Source organism: Festucalex cinctus, chromosome 16, assembly GCF_051991245.1.
Source record: "Festucalex cinctus isolate MCC-2025b chromosome 16, RoL_Fcin_1.0, whole genome shotgun sequence".
Taxonomy (NCBI): domain Eukaryota; kingdom Metazoa; phylum Chordata; class Actinopteri; order Syngnathiformes; family Syngnathidae; genus Festucalex; species Festucalex cinctus.
This window is the reverse complement of record NC_135426.1, coordinates 11,009,858-11,022,168: the sequence shown is the minus strand read 5'-3', so window position 1 is coordinate 11,022,168 and position 12,311 is coordinate 11,009,858. Positions and strand designations below refer to the sequence as shown.

At 43.6% G+C, this 12,311-nt stretch overlaps 1 protein-coding gene across 8 annotated transcripts in view; it reads left to right on the top strand.

Moving 5' to 3' along the window:
* The window catches only part of LOC144003841 (uncharacterized), a 94,002-nt gene that overhangs the window by 11,197 nt on the left and 70,494 nt on the right, over positions 1–12,311 (top strand). For 6 of the 8 annotated variants that reach the window (XR_013279093.1, XR_013279092.1, XR_013279094.1 and 3 more), the window contains 3 exons: positions 600–647; positions 1,033–1,084; positions 9,883–10,073. The exons of 1 other annotated variant lie outside the window; for it this stretch is intronic. The gene's annotated coding sequence lies outside the window, so the exon portion shown is untranslated. Of the gene's footprint in view, positions 1–599; positions 648–1,032; positions 1,085–7,251; positions 7,421–9,882; positions 10,074–12,311 lie in introns of all 8 variants that reach the window. One more of the 8 variants, XM_077500466.1, reaches the window with a different exon arrangement.

Here is a 12,311-nt window from a genome sequence, read left to right as displayed (position 1 = left end):
TTACTTGAAACTGAAGGTTATTAGGGAGCAACGTGATTTATTTACCATTTGCTTGTTTCTCTGTCCCACTTGCCCGTCTCCTCTCCGCCCTTAATGCTTTCAAGGCCGCTGAGTCGGCATGTGTCTGCACAACACTTTTAGCACAACTTCCTGTGACACTGCTTATACTGTGTTCGTGTGTGTTTGTGTGTGTGTTGACCAAACTGTCCACGTACGAAGCGGGCAATGGGCGACGCCGGCCATTTTGCTGTAGGCTTGCGCTTGATGTGCATTGTCATTGTCAAGACTCCTCAGTGGACGCAAGCACAGCAGAGTGTGTGGACAAACGTGTCGGTGCCGTGCATTTGGGCCACAGCAGCCCGCACCCCAATGCATCCAAAGTGCAAAGAGAAGGGGATGATCTGACACAACACATTTGTAGGACGAGTCTGGAGTCTCCTTGAAGAACCTTCGAGTCGTCTCGGTGGTCCATCAAAGCGCAGACGCGCACGCACGCACAACTGTCACTTTTGTTTGTGTAACATTAAGGGAACAACATGGACTGAAAATACAACCACCTTCCTCAATGATGACTTTTTTTTTTTCCCCCCCCCCCCCAGATGATTAAACTGTAACTCACCAGCTTCTCTGAATATATGGAATACAAAGTAAGTATTTGTCATGTTAAAAATGAATTTGGAATATTTGGAGTGGTGCCTTTACCACATCTACTGACTCACATAGACTCACATCTTCTTGATTTCCGTTTGCATGGCTGTATTATACTGCCCCCGCTGGCCAAGTTGCACACAGCAGATGGAGCTGCAATGAAATTATTATTAGCACAAACTGTTGAATTCTCCGCATTCTATATATTTCATAAAGTGCAAATATGGAGTGTCGTTTTTCTTATTAATACAACATTGCAAAATGGCAAAGCAATTGTAAGAGCATTTTAGACAATCACAGAAAGTCATTTACTGAAAACTGTCAACAATCATGGTCCAGTTACTGTTTTCTCATGTAGCTGTTTGTTTTTTTTTTTTTTCTCAGCCCAGTCGTTAGTGACGGACATTTTGAAAGCAGCCTTGAGGTCCTGGTAACGGTAAGCCTCAAATACATCTGACATAATAATAATAAACCTATTCCAAAAGAAGCAATGTCTTGCACAAAATGAGAAAAATGTGAGTAATGGATGCAAAGAGGACATTTTTGCACGGTGTGTGCGTGCAATCCATTCTCAGCGTGCCACCTTCCTGCCTCGGGGGTGTGTTCCTTTTCATGAGGAAGAAGTGGGGTGCAAATCAGTCTCAATTTTCCCATCATGCCGTTCCTCACTGTCTGCCACTTGAAGAAGGGATGCTCTTGCGATGAGCCGTGCTGCCTGCCAATTTGCTGCCTCCGCCTCCCACCCATCTCTCCATTGTCCACTTGAAAAGTCACAATCGTCCCCTCTGTGTTGACAATTGAAATGATGAATTGGACTGGCTGTGACTGTCGTTGCCACAGCAGTGGCGGCAAACATGCTTCAGCATGGAACATGGGAGGGGGGGGACATCTTTATCCACCTGGGAGCCAATTTGATCGCAAATGGCAATGAAACTGTGTAACCGGACCAGGGTGACCTGTCAAATATGGGCGTGGCTTATCAAAGTTTGAGCCTGTTTTCAATCCACTCTCAAACTCACTCGTTGCCAATTTCACAGATGCTTCGTAACTCCAACATTGTTGAAAACCGCCTCGTCTGGAGAGAAAGGGAAGGCGCAATCACAGGAATGGCCGTTTGCTTGTGATGGCATAAACAAACCCATAAATTTGTCAGCCATCACCCCGTCGCGGACATTCTCTCAGCCACGGAAAAAGTTTGCACTCCACTGCTTCACCCTCTGCCACACCCCGAAATTTCCATCCAGACTTGGAGAGGGTCGGCGGGTGGCAGCGGCAACCTCTCCCTCGCCAAGTTTTTAAGGCTAAAGGGATTGTGCACATCCTCTGCCTGGTGCGTTTTTGTGCTTAGCGGATGTTTACTGAGAGCTCGAAGTGCTCGCTAGGCCGAGTCCTTCCACCGCTGGAGTGGCAGCCCCTGCCAAGCTGCTTGTGCTAAACCACACGGCGGAGGACGACGGAAAGTCAACAGCTCGATGTTAACCTGCATGGCCAAGAAGCTGCTGAATTAATCCACAAAGTGCACTTGGACTTGATAGTTTCCCGGCTCGTTCAAATACAATGCTACGATTTGCGAGATATCCCTTGGTCAGTTATTTTTGCTTTGTTTTGTGAGCAAAAATTTGCTGTTGTGGTGTTATGACCAAAACAAGTGATCGGAAACACATTTAGACACAAACTGTAAAATCCCATGAGTAAGACACCATTTAATTTATTTTTTTTCCCCCCCATATGAAACGATCCAAAATCATCCCACTGTAGTATACACAGGAAAAAAAAAAAAAAAAAATCAATAGATGTTTACTGGTACCTAGATGTTATAGTAAAAGGTGTACTTACATTCCAACTTGATATTGAATGTGTAGTGTTTACAAATTTGTGTAATTAAGTACCTCGTTGCCAGAAATTGTTCGTGTGTAGAGACCGTCAGCAAAACCCGTCAAGCTAAAAGCATCAGCAATTATTCATGCTATTGCTATACATGACGGAACACGCAGCCACTGATTTCATTTCATTTCATTTCATTTATTCATTTATTTCATTCTTTAATTAAAAGAAAAGAAATGGGGCAGAAGAAGTCAAACTTATCTGCTCCTACTATCAAGGTACACAAGCAAAACAATTATACAAAAAATATATATACACACACACATACATACGCAAGATTTTACGGTAATATAACAATACTCACAAGCATGCAGTATATTCTTCATCCTCTGCAAAGAATGATTAATATTCCTGTGGATTACTGGGGAATGACCCTCTATGAATAATAGAAGGAGCCATCCGACGTCCATTGAGCTTGGTCTGGGAAGTCAAGATATGACTGCACGTACTGTCGCATCTTTCCGTTATCTATACTTGACTTTGTTTGGGCTTCCTTGCGCAAAGTTCCAGTTCAGTACAGGGAGAAATTTGACTTTGTTGCAGATGCATTATGGGAAAAGTTACAGTCCCTCCACCCCTTGACCGTTTGTGAGCCAGCTGCGAAGGCGCGCTAATGACGCTGAGAAAGTGTGCTGTCAGCAGACCCTCTGAGCCGCCGGGGCACGCTTACATAACAGCGCTGGCCCCGCCGCCTTGCTCGCTGTTATTAGAGGGTGGAATGAGAGGAAAAAGAGGACAGATAGAGGAGGAGACGTTCTGGAATCAAGTCAACATATGCTCGCTGCGTCTCCCCCCCTTTTGGGGCAACATCTTGTGCTTGGCATACATTTTGATTACTGATTCATTTGCTACTACTGAGACCGTTCAGGATGGTGCATTGTTGGAGTCTGTCTCATCTGATTTTGAGTGTAAAATGGACTAATCCCTGGACTGGTCAGTGAACCACCTAGTACCAATTAATTCATGTATCCAGTTCAGCGTGGTAGAGAGCTGGATTCTAGTTGGCTGGGTCAAATTGTTGCCACACTATCAGTAAGTCACCTTGCGCAAGTGTTCATTCTTTTAGATTTTTAGTCACAGAAGATTGTGCAACCTTTCAAATGCAAAACGTTTACTCGTACGTGTTATGGACATTTTATGAAATTGCAAATAACCTCAGCCCTCAACCGTGAGTGTTATTGGGCGGCAGGTTCCCAAGAATCGTTTCAAGCAAATTCTACACTTGCATTCCTCATTAGTCCAAATATTTGCACTTATTTTATCACTCTTGCCGACTTGAATGCAGCCTTACATCTTAAGCTAAGGTGTGCGTCATATTTGGCGTCCTAAGAGACTCCCAATCAAGCTCTTTCCATGACTCAGCGATATATGGCGGGCTGGCCCTAGCACCGTAGAGATTGCTAATTAGCCAATTGCTAATTAAGCCCAATTAGAGAATTAATGAACATGTCGGCGAGCGCGGGGGAGAGACCTCCCGCTGGCTTCAACTGCCCGCAGGCGCTCGATCCTGGCTAGTTTCGGTGTATCCTCTAAGACCTGTCTAAAAGTGTGGATTCTTTTCAACAATCTCAATCTAATCTCCATTACTCAGCTGCGCAAGGCGAGCTCACTTGGGACGCCGCAAGCGCAGGAAATAATAATACGGGCGCCCTCGGAACGGCTCGCTTGCCTTGTAAAACAAAGTCGTCCGACTTAAAACATTATGAGGGCTGCAGCACATCGCAACCGGGCGCTTTATAACACAAAGCTGCCGAGCCAGCTTTAAACTCACGCAGCCGTGCGGCTCTCTTATTTGTTATTGCAGAGGGTTGTAAACAAAACACTCTCAGGATCCACTCATAAATATTATGAAATGCATTTGAATATGCTTGAGAGAAACAAAAAGAATGGAGGATCTCAGTTTGTCACAAGGTGAATGAAGTCTTCATCAGGAAGCTCCTCTTTCTCACTTTCCCCTCTCTCCCGTCTTGCTCTGCTGTCATGTCTCCCACCGGCATCCCTGTGGTGCTCAGCGCGCCGCAGTCAGCTCCTTTTCCGTCTCGTATTTATATGCCTCTAAAACTCCAAGTACGCCAGACCCACTGCTGCACTCTGCTATGCGGCTGTCACCTCACCGCAGCAAGGCTGGGAGGCTCCGGGAAAAAATAAATAAAAAATAAATAAAAAAATGGAGGCAGTAAATGGGCTTTCACCCGCTTTGCTACCTTCAAGGCACTCAAAGCGCTTTACCACTGTCTCATCATTCACCTACTGATGACACAGGATCAGGAGCAACTGGGGTTCAGTATCTTGCTCGTTTGTGACTATGGACGGCAACAATTCACACGGCGCAAAGTAGCCCTAAAACTGCTTCAAACTATCGTGCTTGGCTTCCTGTGCTCTTCAAAGCAACAGTTCTGGAGCTTTCTGTGTGTCTGGCCATGAAAAGCACGCGTACCAAATTTCATTACAATCAGACTAAGGGGTTAGTTAAATTGAATTTAAAAAAATAAAGCGATGGATGGATGGATGGTTCATCGTGAAACTTAAGCCAGTCCTGACGTGGGCATACTGTAGTTCCAGCAACTGGAAAATCCATTGTTAAACAATGAAACAAAACCTAGCAAACTAATTTCCTCACTCTTCTGACTCATCATCGGAAGAACAATTCTGGCATATGTAAACAGAGTTGCCAAAGGTGCATTTTTCATTGGCCCATTCTTTGCATATGTGACAATAAACCCCAAAATGACTGAGACAAGTTTCCCCAAACTATCATGTTGGCTAATACTTGCTCTAGTTTCAAGTTAGCTTAAAACAGAGCAGTGACTGAGGCATGACAAGATGCCTGAATCGCTCCTCTAACGAGTCCACATGATTTGTTGCTAGAATTTGTCTGTTTACGACACCTGTTTAAAAGAATAGGCTGTTGAAAATTTTGGGTTGTGCAAAACGGATAACTGCCACTCATGTCAGCTCATAATGTGCTGTTCTCTTCTCAGACAGTACACAGCCCCTTAGCATTTATAGGAAGAAAACTAGTATTCCACTTTTTTGTTGCACCCTCTGGTGGAGAAGAAAATTGCAATATGACAACTTACCCGTGATACAACTAGCCCCGGTCTCCCTACTAGAGAAGACTGACAGAGCTTTAGGGGCTTTTTTTCCCCGAGACCACTAAATGAAGTAAACACTGTTAAACCCTCCAAAAAAAAAAAAGATTGCTGGACTAGTCATAAGTAGAAAAAGGAATGGAGCAATTTCAAGATCCACATTTTCAGATCTGGAAAATTTTAGAGTATGTTCAGGAAGAAGAAAAGTTAGACAATAATTCATTTACCAAACTAATTAGAATAATTTGAAGAAGGAACTCTATATTTGGGTTAATAATGATAATAATGATAATGATGATGATGATGATGATAATTATATTTTTAAGTATTACAATGTCAATGCAAAATACAAAAATTTTTGTGTGTAGATTCTTCGTCATCTGGGTCCTAGTAATCCACAAACGGTTTATTCCAAATTGACTCTTTATAATTATAAAATTTTCTGTGTTTTCTGAAAAGGCTAATGTCTACTTCCAAGCTTCATGTAGCTAAAATCTTGTACATTTTCTTGCGGATTTCTTCTTCTTCTTCTTCTTCTTCTTCTTCTTCTTCTTCTTCTTCATCATCAGAATGAGAAGAGAAAGGGGGGGAAAAAAAAGAAAAGAAATTCCAACACCATATTCAAGCCAATGACGCCAACTTCCTGTGCATTTTGCAGCGTGATTTCCTAAGACGTTGACCTTGCTTCGTTATACAAGCGTCCTAGCTGGTTTTACAAAGAATTCCTCATTTATATTCAGCATTTGCCGGCACGCTGCGTACTCCTGACAAGCTTCTATGAGCTGAGTGCGCCGCACACAGCAGGAAGCCGGCACCCATGGGCGTGCATACTGCAGCAAGTGTGAAGAGGGGGAGGTGGATGCACCTTCACTTGAGAGAGCGACTGCGCTATGACGGAGACAACATGAAAATAATGCAGGGAGAGAGGTGGCCATTATTGAGAGACAGGAAGGTGGCGTGCTCTTTCCACTTTTTTCCTGAGAGGGGCAGCAGAGATACGGATCTCAATTGCTGACTGTTTGCACACACACGCGAACATTCTCACCTAAATTTTGCCGGCGAGGCCCAGGAGCTGTCGTGGGGCGCCCCCTGCAAAACCGTCTTTATGCGCCCTGTCGTTGCAGGCCGTTTAATAAGCAACGTTGTCGGTGAGCGGGTGATGTGCGCTGACAGTGCCAAGTAGAGAAGCCTAATTGGTGCTGGCTGACTAGAGAGCGAGTGCAACACTGCAGGGTGGGCTCGCTGCTTCTTCTTCTATGATCTTCAATCGATATCAAGGGGGCTGCACAATTGCAAGGACTTGATTTTCTTCTGTTTGGAATCATTTGCTCTGGAGTCCAAACCGTCATCAGCATCAAGTCTTTAGTAACTGTACAGACTTGTACAGCCAACCTAGGACCAAACCAGTCAGCAAATGTATCCAGCAAACATTATACACAAGAGAGCCGTGCTCATCTTGCTTGTACTTCCTTTAACTTTAGTACAAGGAAGATTACTGCATTCAGTGCGTCTGCTCAGTACTCCCTGGCCTTGATCAATATTTTAGCGGACGCATTACGCAACCGTGCGAGTGTGCAAATGTGCCCGTGCTTGACATTTGACTGAAATGTCTTTCATGCTGACACAGCCACAGAGAAGTCCCCCCCCAGGCCAAGATAGCCGGTGCCCTCTTTCGGAGACCGCGACCGCTGTGATGCATCAGTGCATGCCTGCTGTCTGTGGACGTCACGTGTACCGTTGGGGGGGGGGGGGTCCTCCATGCTGGTAGACCGTGTCCGTCACTACAGGTGCCACAGGTGAGTCACTTGACTCTGCTGCTGAATCTGTGCACACTCTTGACCAATAGCTTATAAAATTCTACAGAATACCTTTTAACAATTTTCAATTACTGCATTTAAAAAAAACTACAAGTCAATGTACAATAAAAAAAAAAAAAACATGGATGAAGTCAGCCTGTCAGGGTTACCTGTTTGACACTATTAAACACGACACAAAAAGGAGAGAGGACACTCAGTTCAGGGCTCGCGAGGAGAGGAACTGACTGATACAATTCACTCCTGCACTCTCTGAAGATTCCTCTCCTCACCCTCTCTATTTATTTGGTTTTCCACGCCCTTTCCACGCCCCTAGTTATATGGGTGTTCCAACCCTAAAATGCAAATGCAGGGCATAGTTGGAACACAGTGTACTTATTTGTCTATGTGTTGTGCATGTGAGTGGAAGGTTGCTAAATACATGTGTGGTCAAGTTTGCAATCATTTCTTAACAGAAAACAAGCGACCTCAGCAGACTGGCTCGAACCATTCTGCTGCGTTAATGTTGTGGTTCTTCAGCTTTTGAGTCACCTTCAAATAGCCAGGCTATGCGAATGTGAGTGGGAATAGAGCAAGGCATTCTTCATTGCAAGCTGAAGCAATTCTTCTTTGCAAGCAAAGTGGTCTTCATTGCAAGCAGAAGCAGTTCTTCATTAAAGCAAATATATGATAAGATAACATATATGGCTAGGCTATGTGAATGTGAGTGCGAAGCAAACCATTCTTCATTGGAAGCAGAAGCAGTTCTTCATTGCAGCAAATGTATAACTTATTATTTACAATTATTCCTACACAGCCATTTTGGCTTTTAGCCGCAATTCTGGGGTCATTTTGGCCAATTTCAGGGGACCTTTAAAATGACTTCTCCTAGCATTTGTGCAACTGTTATCAAATTTGAACTGAATAGACTAGACAGACAATTCTAAATGGGGTTTACGTTTATAGTTATACCCTTTTGCATGGCCGGAAAATGACGGTGAAGGTACATCAGTATTTATTGTAGGTCAATTTGACCTTGATTAATGTCAACGTTGTTTGTCCCAAGTATTGCAGCTCTTCCATACTGGAGAGTTCAAATCTCCTCTGGCTCTCAATTTTCTCCCCGCTCGAGGATAATGAATGTAGCCTGTAGCCTGCGTACTGCCAAGCAATTAGTAAATAATGAACTCGCTTGCTTTCTTTCCTACTTAATTAAGTCTTTTTTTTTTTTCCCCTCTCCCCTGACAAACAACCTCGGCAAACCTCTTGATCAACTCCCCCGCCATGCATGCACGGGCCACTGTGAGGTTCCTCCTCTTGAGGCCTTGTGGTCTCAGCAGACCCCCTGGCAGTGCATTACCGTGCCCTTAATTGTTAGCATCACACTAATCTGAGCCGGAGAGCCTTGTAGTCAATAAGCAGTCGGCGCCAAAGAAACATCAGAATGTGGCAGCTTGTATCTAGCGTGCGCCTGGCCGCCGGCCAGTTTTGCTTTCTCTTTCTGTCCAGTCAACAAGTACCAGACGTGAGCTTTTTGGCTACCTGAATTTATCTCTGACAGATGGCATGACACTTTTTGCATTCTGCAGTTGAGAAAATTTTGAATTGTGTATCATCAGTAATGCATTATTGATCAGTTTGGTGACTGAAATGTAAATTGACACAGTTGCCGTATATTGATTAAGCACCATGCCTCTAAGCAACAGGGGCTTAATTGATTTCACGACATGTCAGCATTCAGCAGAGGATGTTCCCTCTTCAGTCAGGTTTTCTGCCTAGATGGGTTGCAGTAGAAAAATAATGTTAGTTGTGGTGCCATGTTTTTGCCAAATTTTCTGCTTAAAAATGTTGCAGAAGAAGTCAAGGAAGCATTTGCTGTGCAAGGAGTTTAAACTTCCATCCATCCATCCATCCATTTTCGTGACCACTTATTCCTCACACGGGTCGCGGGGGATGCTGGAGCCTATCTCAGCTGGCTCTGGGCAGTAGGCAGGGTACACCCTGGACTGGTTGCCAGCCAATCGCAGGGCACACAGAGTTTAAACTTAAAACTTTTAAATATTCGCTCTGTATTTAGGTCCAACACAGTTTTCTGCCTTGATGGGTAGCAGGCTTAAAAATGTTAGGTGTGGTGCCATTTTGAACTGAAAAACCAGTTAGTTAATATTGCAATACTTTGTTTAGCTCCAACTCAAACCTTTTCTGCCTCGACGGGGAGCAGTAAAAAAAAAAAAAAAAAATTGAAATGAAACATTTGAACATAAAAAAATACTGCAGCACTGTATTTAGGTAGGAACACAGAGTTGTCTACTTGGACGCATTGAAGTAGAAATCAAAGATAGTTTTGCTGTCTAAACGTGTTACAGGAGAAATAGCCCCCCAAGCTCTTGCTAAAAAATGTGCATACTAATAATAATCATATTCCCACTTCATTCTTGTCATCTGAATTTATCCTTGTGTGTCAGGCATCCCGTTGCTGCCCTACGAGATGCAAGCGTTCGGCTCTGGGGTAGTTCTCTTCTGGCTGCGGTGATAATTGCGGCGCAGAGTCGAGTCTAGGCCAGATGGAGGAAAGATAGCGCAAATGGATTCCCCGCATTCGTCTTCATTACGCCTTCACCTCTGGGAGGGGGACCGCTTGGAGACTTGTGAAGAGGTAAGAATCTTCCAAACTCTCGCGGGACGGGACGCCAATTTGGTGTCAAAAGGGTAACGCTGCCTTCTGCCTCTTGTTTTTCACCTCCTCCGACTCGCAATCAGCATCCCCTGCCGCACCACTCTCAACCCCCCAGCAGCGCACAGCCCGTTCTCTGACACTTTCAATTACGGATTTCCAGACTTGCGCTAACAAGGCCCGGAAGGTGCATCACGCCATAGTAATGCACCTAGGGGGCAAAAGTTTCTGTAGAAACTTACTGTAAATTCCTAAGCAATGCATCAAACCCACCCCTTTTAAGTGCACCCAACCTGAATCTTTTTTTTTTATTTTTTTTTTTTTTTTTTTTTATAAACATCTTTACAATTCCTTACATCTTTACAATTCCGTGTTTTTTTTTTTTTGTTTTTTTTTTTTTTTTGGGGGGGGGGGGGGGGTATAAATCATTCCGGGTTATAAATCATGTTTTTAGGGGGGGATTTGTTTGACACGCACACACAAAAAAAAAAACGAGACCAAGAAAAGTCGAGCTCGGACTTGCACACAAAATCCCCATTCCGTTATCGTGTTTGCATTTGGAAATGTGCCCCGTTCGCAAACTCAAAGCATTGTTCAAATGGGTCGTTCGGTTATTCAGTGTCCCATAAAAGGAGTGCGTCAGGCAGTAGGCCTACAGTTGAATTCCGGTTGGACTTGCTTACTTCCACTTTACAAGTTTTTCTTTTTAGTTTAACTCATTCACTCCCAGCCATTTTCACTGAAGCAACCCCCTTCGCTCCCAGCTATTTTACTGGATTTTGACTGATTTTTACAAGGTCCACAGAATATTGTCATCCATCCATCCATCCATCCATCCATCCACTTTCTTGACCGCTTATTCAATATTGTCTTCTATTACTATAAAAAAAAATGGCACGTACCAAAAGAAAAATTAGTCTCTTCTTACATCAGGGAAAAAAGTATAGTTCTATCTGTTTCCATTTTGCAGTAATTAGCATTCGAAGATAGCCAAGTTTAATTATTATTCGCAAATCTGTTTAAAACAGTCGGGGAAAGAGCTCGTTTTCAACATGGACCTGGCTGATCTCTTATACTCTGCTGCCAACTGCTGACCGTTTTTGTAATAACTACCATTGCTTCAGGCATTCTCTTCTGTTCAGAGGCTGCATCAAAGCCTTCTGTATGCTCCAGCATTAACAAAAAAACAAAACAAAACATAAAAAATATAAATAAATACGTCTTTGGGACCATGGTAATATTTAAAATAGAACGTGTTTATGTTTTTGGGAGCAAATGAGTTAAAATGGCTTACCTTAACTACAATCCCACTTTTCCAGTATTAAATATTATAATTACCCTTATCTACGCAGGTTAAAAAAAATCTCTATAACAAATCAATGGAATATAATAAAATACAATGTACTGTATTAGATAATGGTGTTATAAATCAGCACATGAATAAGTGTAATCCAAGTGGGGGAAAAAAGGGGTTCATGTTTGTTGTTGTATCGCTTCCACTTTGTACATTGCACTGTTTGCTTTAGTCGAATGGTGCCATGTAAGCAAGAAATTTATCTTGTCATGTTTAGCTCAAGCATTTATTGTGTAATCTATATTTTCCTACTCCGCTACCCGGATTATGCGCCAGTGGATTAAAGCAAGGCAGGAAGGTGACTTCAGCCTGTCACCAAGTTTTTTTTTTTTCCTACCTCTCACATACACACACTCACACTTGTCCATCCTTTTCTAGTTTAATTCCCTGCCCATCCGTCCATGCATCCATCCATCCATCCACTCCCTTATCAAGCTCCCGCTCTGTTCTCCAGTGTTCTGCGCTGACATTAAGCCGCTTAGTGCTCGTCTGGTGGTGGCGGATGCCGAGTTTTACTGTCATTCCCTATAAACAGGTACTTTGTGAGTCGCAGCCTGGGCGACTGCTTTCCGCTGCGCACGCCGCTGTGATTTATGTGCCCACGGCCTGCTAACATAATGCACGCAGCATCGCGGGCGGCTCTCCAAGCCCACAATCTGAGCCCATGAATTATTCCCCCGTCGTTGCGTACACGCTCTACATACGTCTTTTTGCTGTCACGCTGCGGTTGTCGTCTTTTTCGTCTGGCTTGTAATTTAAACTAGGAGAACTTAGTTTGGAGTCAAGTTCATTACCAGGTGAGAAGTATTTGTATGCTCCTCCATGCAGAGTAATAAAAGAGAGCTACAACTTTAAATCTATAAATA